The following is an 8426-nucleotide window of genomic DNA, read 5'->3' as shown; positions in this document are numbered from 1 at the left end:
AACATACGTTGTGTGAGTGTGGATTTTAAATTTGTATGCACCAATATATCTTTAAATGACTTTGTGCATCATTTGACTTTGTGCTTTGATTTCTAGATCAAGGAAAGTTAAACAATGTGGACTCGATTTACTTTCAAAGGTCAAGTGTGGACTCACGCTATTGATCCAACAGTTGAACGGTTCAAAAATACCCTCCGAGACTCCGCCCACTGCTGGATGGAATGGCGGACAATTCCATCTTCTCCACTCTAACGGTGCATATTTACAGGAGGTACATATTTACAGGAGCATATTTACAGGAGGTACAATGCCCACATCTAAAAAAAACCACGTTTGACTTTGTGCTTCGATTTCTAGATCAAGGAAAGGTAAACAATGTTGACTCAATGTACCTTCAAAGGTCAAGTGTGGACTCGCGCTATTGATCCAACGGTTGAACGGTTCAAAAATACCCTCTGAAAATATAAATATCAATTCATCTATATACCGGCCATAAAACAGGATGTATTCACTGAATGGGTTATTATGAGCAATATGTTCTAAAACAAAATTTCTCATAAAGATGTTGGGCAGACTGGGAGCACATTTACGTAGAGCCCGTGGCTACACCTCTTTTTTTTTAATGAAGTACTTTGAACCAAACCTGAAAAAATTATTAGATAAAACTAAATAAGAATCTCCATTAAAAATGTACCAGTGGTGAAGACTGATTATGATCCATTAGCAGTTCTTGGATTTGAGATTTTACAGTATCCAGAGGTACATTAGTATATAGGGACGACACATTCCATTAGCAATAATACAATGTGGAGTAACATGCAAATTTTCAATAAGGGTTATGTCACTGGGGCTTGCAGCTACTCTTGAATAAACACGCTCCAGTCCTTCTTGTCTTTAAGAGTTTTATTGTGCATACTATTTACAGTGCAAAGATACAGTACCAGAAAGCATGACTGCCTTGTCACTGTCAGAAATCTGCAATGCTTCTTTCTCCCTCGTGACCAGCATAAACGCCTTGGCACCCCGAAACGCCGCCCCGTAACCCTGCGTGTGGGTGCACACCTAAATTCGGGCACCGGACGGAGAGGTTCCCCTTCTTGGTGGTTGGAGTGGTGCATAGGCTCTCCTGCCTGTCAGAGCCCCTGTCCCACTTCCTGTTCTCCTGAGCGTGTCCAGGGGCTCTGCAGCCTCCCGGAGCCCTTCCTCCATTCCGCTCCACTCCTCCTTCTCTCCTCCTGACTCGATGCTGATGCTGTCGCTTGGAGACGTACTGGTCAGGATGACCGGGGGAGGCTCCCTGTAAGGAGTCCCCCTGAGAGGTTATGATATGTTTTGTATCCTTAATGTAAGACGGGGTTTCTTTAGTGAAGGGGTGTAGAAATGTGTCACTATATTGTGCACAATTTTCCAACAATGATCCTGACACGGACACAATAGGTCTACCCGGTGGTGGGAGCACATTTTTGTGTATTTTTGGAAGTGTGTAGAATATTGGCACCCTAGTGTGATCGGGACATAAAACATCCGCTAAACTTTCATTTATATAGCCTAAGGACACGACGTCATTCTGAATTACCTGTAGTTTGGTTTTCACTGATGTGGCAGGATCACTAGGTATAGGTAAGTAGAAATTGGGATTACTTAGCTGTTTCTCTTCTTCCTTGATATTGTCTTGGGAGTGGGAACAAAACCTAGACCTAAATTTAATACTCGAGGTTCCTCTGGTATTAATGTCCTGTCAGATAAAGTAACCACTAAAGTGGTATCTTGTTGTTCAGGGATTATTTCCTCTGGTAGGGAGTCTGGTGCGCTGTGTGGAAAAAGACTGGTACATCTGACCAGATCTAAGCCTAAATTCTCTGTCTTCATCCGAACCATTGGCACTAGATAGGCTAGAGTGTTCATAATCAGTAGGAGTGGTAGAAAGTGAAGATATATCTGATCTGTTAGACTGCCTGCGAACTAGTCCTGAAGAATTCAGCCTTAAATGAACTTTACCTGTGGAATAATCATTGCAATCTCTGCTCAACTACTTTTTCATGAAATTGGCTAATTCACTGGTAAATTTATTAAGGTCCTGATCCAGCTTGTGAGTGAGTTTGTCAAAATCCTCCTTATTGTATTTAGTTTTTGTCCTTTCTTTTAACTCCATTAAATCTTTGTGGACCTTTTCCAAATCCATTGCAGATTGTTCTATGATCAAAAGCATTAGATCATTAGAACATTTAGTCAAAATCGATACCCATTTTTAAACTAATCTCCTATTGTTCTTAAATAGAGGAGGTGCCTTAGGGATCCTAAATCCTCTAGGGATTAAGTTGTTTTTTACATATTCAGTGAACGCTGCTGTGTGCATTTCTAAATGTACTTTTTGGTTTGACAAAGTAAGTAACAACATGTCTTCTTTTTTTAACAACTGGTCATCTTCACTGTGGAAGAAAGTAAACATGCTTAATAATTTGTCTTTCTCAGTATACTATATCCAAACTCCTTAGAAAACTCAGCCATGGTACAAACATTAGTAAAACAACAACAAACCTAGGGTTACATAAAGTTATGCTCAATAAAAACACGAGTCGTAACTGGCTGCACACTTGCAAAATAAAGTATACTAATTCACTGTATTATGTTTGGGATGCGGGTGGCACTGTGGGTTAAATCACAAAGCCTAGGGCTTGCCGATCAGAAGGTCGGCGGTTCGAATCCCCGCAACTGGGTGAGCTCCCATTGCTCAGTCAACCTAGCAGTTCGAAAGAACGTCAAAGTGCAAGTAGATAAATAGGTACTGCTCTGGCGGGAAGGCAAATGGCGTTTCCGTGAGCTGCTCTGGTTCGCCAGAAGCGGCTTAGTCATGCCGGCCACATGACCTGGAAGCTGTAGGCCGGCTCCCTTGGCCAATAAAGCGAGATGAGCGCCACAACCCCAGAGTCGGTCACAACTAGGCCTAATGGTCAGAGGTCCCTTTACCTTTTCCTTTGGTTCACTGTATCATATCAATTTCAACAGAAATGAGTTCATAAAATACAATGAAACAAGCAGAAGGCCCAGTGGATCAGTTCATACCGTAGTCAGTTCATGGATCAGGTCTAGACATTGGTACGTGTCTGTTCCACCTGAATCAGTTCACAAAGCTCCAGCAATAACAAGTAACCAGCAATAACAAATAACCAGTTCCACAGAATCCTATTCCGAAGACATGGATTTCCGGAATATAAACCTTGTTTCGCCGTCCTGCGCGTCATCTGATGCAAATAAATGCAATGTTGTGATGTCACACACTTTTTTAACCAAAAAAATATATAAATACCATAAACAACTGATTGATTGATTGATTGATTATTACGGTTCTTGACCAGCACACATAAATATGCGATACATAAAAGCAATAAAAGAAAACAAGAATATCTAAAAATAGACAATAAGCATAAGTTTTAACAATTGGATAAAATAAAGCTAATTAAAAGGAGTATTACTACTTAGGGAGGTAAAGGTAAAGGTAAAGGGACCCCTGACCATTAGGTCCAGTCGTGACCGACTCTGGGGTTGCGCGCTCATCTCGCATTATTGGCCGAGGGAGCCGGCGTATAGCTTCCAGGTCATGTGGCCAGCATGACAAAGCTGCTTCTGGCAAACCAGAGCAGCACATGGAAACGCCATTTACCTTCCCGCTGTATAGGTTCCTATTTATCTACTTGCATTTTGACGTCCTTTCGAACTGCTAGGTTGGCAGGAGCTCACCCCGTCACAGGGATTCGAACCGCTGACCTTCTGATCAGCAAGCCCTAGGCTCAGTGGTTTAACCACAGTGCCACCTGGGTCCCACTGACTTAGGGAGGTAGACTGCAGCAGTTAATGTCACTGGATCCTCTTTAGCTAGTCCTGAAGATGTTCTGAGGATATTTGGACACTGCTAATTAGATTGGACCAAATTTTTATGGCTCTAGCACAGAATTTGGCTACCTTCGCTGACACATTAGGGTTAGCGTCGGAAAGAAGCCACTCTATATAGAAATTATCCGAGCGTCCAGGTAGCTCTGCTAGTATGGTGTGGATAAGCTCGCCTCGCACCTCCTCGTAGAAGCAGCATCGCAGAAGTATATGGCCGATAGATTCCACTTCTCCTGATCCGCACAGGCAGCATCTCTCACATAGAGGGATCCGTTTGTACTTCCCCTGGAGAACTGCTGAAGGCATTATGCGGTTACGGGCCAAAGTGAATGCTCTTCTATGAGAGGGTATTTCCAGGTGGAATAAATATCTGGCTGGGCGGGCCAAGTATCTCCTTTCCTCCTCAATTAGAAAGTGAGGTACTTTACTTAAATCCTTCTGTTTTTCTATATCTATAATCCTCTGTTTAATAAGGGTCTTTGCTGTATCAAGATCACGTGACATAAGGCTGGATGGATTGAGGCCTATACTCAGCATCTTATTCACTATGGTCTTGCTCCAGAGGGATTGATAGTTATCTTTCACTAGCAACAGAAGTAGGCCCTGAGGATTCATGTTAAGTTTCAGCCATAGATTACAATCCTGCATCCACACTCTGGCCTCCACGGAGATCAGGCCTGTTTCTAATCGTATGGCCACGTTTGACACACACGGGGGCATTTGTAAGGCCGCTCTAAGGAATTTGGACTGCACTCTTTCGGCTGTCGTCAGATTAGGTGGTGGGATGTTAAGGTTGGCCCCAAAAAGCAGCTGGGCCATCACCTTAGCTTCATACAGTTTTAAAGCCGCAGGAATATACTGTCCCCCCCTTTGTTCTAAGAAAGCTTAGAATAGCTGTAGAGGATTTGTGGGCTGCTGTTACTGACTGTATTAAGTGGGCTTTCTTTAGCCCTTTATCGTGAAAGACGACGCCTAGATATTTTAGGGAGTGGACCTGTGCCGCGAGACGGTGGCTGCTGTGCCGCGACGTGAGGCAACGAGAAGGGCGATTTGCGGCCGCCAATAGGCAGCGCTGACCCACCGGAAAGGAAGCCGGCCGGGTCAGTCTGGAGGGCGCGAGGGCGCGAAGGGTGTTTCTCCGTCATCTCCTCGCGTTCCCTGAGCGAAGCAGCGCTTCATGGCCGAGGCCGCCTCCTCGCGCTCTCCCCGCGCGCTCAATGGAGAAGGCAGCGGCGGCAGCGGCGCAGGGCGCCGGGGACTCTGGAGCAGCAGCAGCCCCGTCCAGCGGCGGCAGTAACAGCAGCAGCTGCAGCAGCAGCAGCCCCACCTCGGCGGGCTCCTCGCCGTCCTCCTCTGCCAGCCGGGGAGGGCTCTCGGGCCGCCAAGGAGCGGCGGCGGCGGCTACACCAGCGGGGAGGCCGGAGGGAGGCGGCAGCAGCAGCCCCAGCTCAGCCGCGGCCAGCCCAGGAGGGAGCGGGGGGCTGGCGGCAGGCAGGACGACGGAGGCGGTGCTCAAGGGCTCTCTCAGCAAGTACACCAACCTCATCCTCCCTATTCCTCAGTCCCTCACCCATTCCCAACCCCCAGGATTTGCCCCGTCTTTTAATGGTGGTGTACCGCGTGATTTTTTTGACGGAACAAGTGTGACGTGGCGCAAAAAAGGTTGAGAAACACTGCTTTAACCCCAGCAGAAAGTTAAAACCCAAATTAAAACATGCTCAGGGGTTATGTTTGTAAAATTAATACAAATTCATGGGAAATGCCCACATCTAAAAAAAACAAAAAAAACCCACGTGGAGGACTGGACAATGTACGTTGTATGAATGTGGATTTTAAATCCTTATGAACCAATATATCTTTAAATGACTTTGCGTGGACAGGCGGAGTCCCCCCAAACCCCAGTCGATCCCTGAGTGGTATAATGACTCAAGGCAATGTGTTATGGGATTAAAATTGGCCACAAGGTTATTAAGATTCAGATGTAGGGAGACCTTGGCTCAGGCATTGGGGGTTTCTCCTTCCCAGTCCCCACCCGGGGATCTGGGGGACTTCAGGGTTATACAGAATGTATGGGGGTTTGGCTGGCTCTGCAGAACATATGTTCAAGCAGAGAGAGCCTGCCCCTGTTCGCCGCTGCTGGAGGGGGAGAGCAATGACAACCTCTCGGTGTATGGCCAATACCTCCCCCCAAGACCCCTTTAACGGGGGAACCCTGATCTTGACGCCACCAAGGGAGTGAGGTCACCACCTCAGCCCCCCCCCCTTTTGGAAGATAGCCAAAAGGATTCCGCCCAAGGCCTGACACCGCCAAAGTTGTGGGGTATTGCTACCGGAAAGGCGAAACCTGCCAATGTTGGGAAATTCCTTTCTGGACCTTCAACAGCGACCCTGACGTAGCAGTGCCTGCATGCCTGTGAAAAAGAGAGGTTAACCTACAAAATAAGACTTAAATGAGGGTGTGGGAGAAGCTCTGGCGCCGACTGCTGCTTCACAAGTAAGATTCAAATTCTATTCTGTGAGCTGGGCAATCCCTCCCCTAACCTGGCCAATCCCATGGCAACACCTCCCCAGGCGGGATTGGATGATTGGCTGGGGTAGGCGGAGACCCCAGGTATCCAGCCTGGGAAGGGAGTGGTAGTTCCGAACTACCAGGGAGTAGCTCTGTGGTCCAGGGGGCTGCACGCGAGCATGCAAAAATTGCCCCCCGTTTAATGTGGGGAGTGGTCATTGTGCATCGTTTGGCAAAGAGGGGGTGTTATCACACCCTGGAATATCCTTAAGAATATGCCAATGACGCCTAATGATTTTCTCAATTTCGAAAGTCATATGGTTATATTCTAGGGAAGCGTAAATACGCGAAGATCTTGTATTAATATGTGAAACAGATGTAAGAAGGGTCGACCTCTCTCTTATGAGTTTTTTTTTAATGGCATAACCTCTTGGCAATAAGGATGTAGAAAGTATTTTTGGATGGGCTTTAAAGTCATGTGGGTCCGATGAATTGCATTTTAATCTTAGAAACTGACCTAAGGGAAGGTTATTATGGAGATGTTTGAAATGGTTAGATCTGTAATGTAAGAAGGAGTTTCTATCTGTGCTTTTCTTATAGGGCCGCACTTTTAATCATCCACAAAGATTTCTAGATCAAGGAAAGGTAAACAATGGACTTGATGTACCTTCAAAGGTCAAGTGTGGACTCGCACTATTGATCCAACGGTTGAATGGTTTAAAAATATCCTCCGAAAATATAAATATCTATTCATCTATATACCAGCCATAAAACAGGATGTATTCACTGAATGGGTTATTATGAGCAATATGTTCTAAATCAAAATTTCTGGGTGGTGGACATAGCCTGTTCCCTGCTTTCCGCCTATCCAGGTGTTCACCCTTGGCTGACCTATTTAGTACCCGGGGTCAGCGCTACCTGCAAGGCTGCAGGGAGCTAGTTGAACCAGAGCCTATGCAACCACTGACTTTCTGTAGTCAATAAAGATGTGGCCTAAATTCTGCCAAAAACCAAACCAAAATTTGAGTCAAGTGTTAATTTTATTTAGCGGGGAGGTCTCTGGGTCTGAACACACAAATTCCACCCTGGTCTCTTTATCTGGCCCTCAAGATGTTCCTTAGGTCATACACCCTGCCCAGGTGTGAACGCTCCTTGAGTGGTTTGGCCTGGGGTGGATCTCCATTGATCTGTTAAAATGTTATTAAATATAATGTTATATCATTCTCAATGCTTGCCAGAGTGAAGGGAAGACAGGGGTGCTTGAATATTTGTAGAACCTAACCTACTTTATAAAAGTAACTTTTTTTACAATAACTTTTTTTACTTTTTTTACAATAATTGCAGTTCGTGCTTTTGCCTCTGGCCCTGCCCACCAAGGGCATGTGGCCCCCAAAGTTTAACCAGAAGGGAATGAGGCCCTTGGATTACAAACTGTCCCCATCTCTGTGATAGGGAGCTGATTTAGTGAAGATTGGGAGAAGATTCTGATTATAAGAGAAGGTGAACCTAGCTTATCATACTGCGTTTGCACAACCTCTAACTTCTTCTTTCAATCTTTAGATAGCAATCATCATAGCATGTTCTGCCATGTAAGGCTCATAGCTTGGCCTGGTGCAATGATGTTCTGTATCTGCTGAAGCAGGTGTCATTTCTCTTGATAATTTAACAGCAACAGAGCAGTCTCTAAGTTGTTCTATGTTTGTGTTGTGTAAAATTGGTTATCCAAATTTTACAGCACTCACATAATATACCACCTCTCCAAGTGTCCCTATTTTCCACGGACAGTCCCAAATTTACAGAAACCGTCCTGGTTTCTGGTCTGATCCCAGAATGTCCCTATTTTCCTTTGGACACCACTATTTTCATAAAAATAATAATATGTTGAAGCCTGTTTTCATTGGAGAAATGGTGTAAGGGTAGAATTATATGACTCCCAGGCATAGCTGCCAAATTTTCCCTTTTCTCGCAAGGAAGCCTATTCAGCATGAGGGAATTTCCCTTCAAAAAAGGGAGAACTTGGCAGCTATGC

This window comes from Zootoca vivipara, chromosome 13 (genome assembly GCF_963506605.1).
Source record: "Zootoca vivipara chromosome 13, rZooViv1.1, whole genome shotgun sequence".
In the NCBI taxonomy this organism is placed as follows: Eukaryota; Metazoa; Chordata; class Lepidosauria; order Squamata; family Lacertidae; genus Zootoca; species Zootoca vivipara.
Note: the sequence above shows the minus strand (reverse complement) of the source record.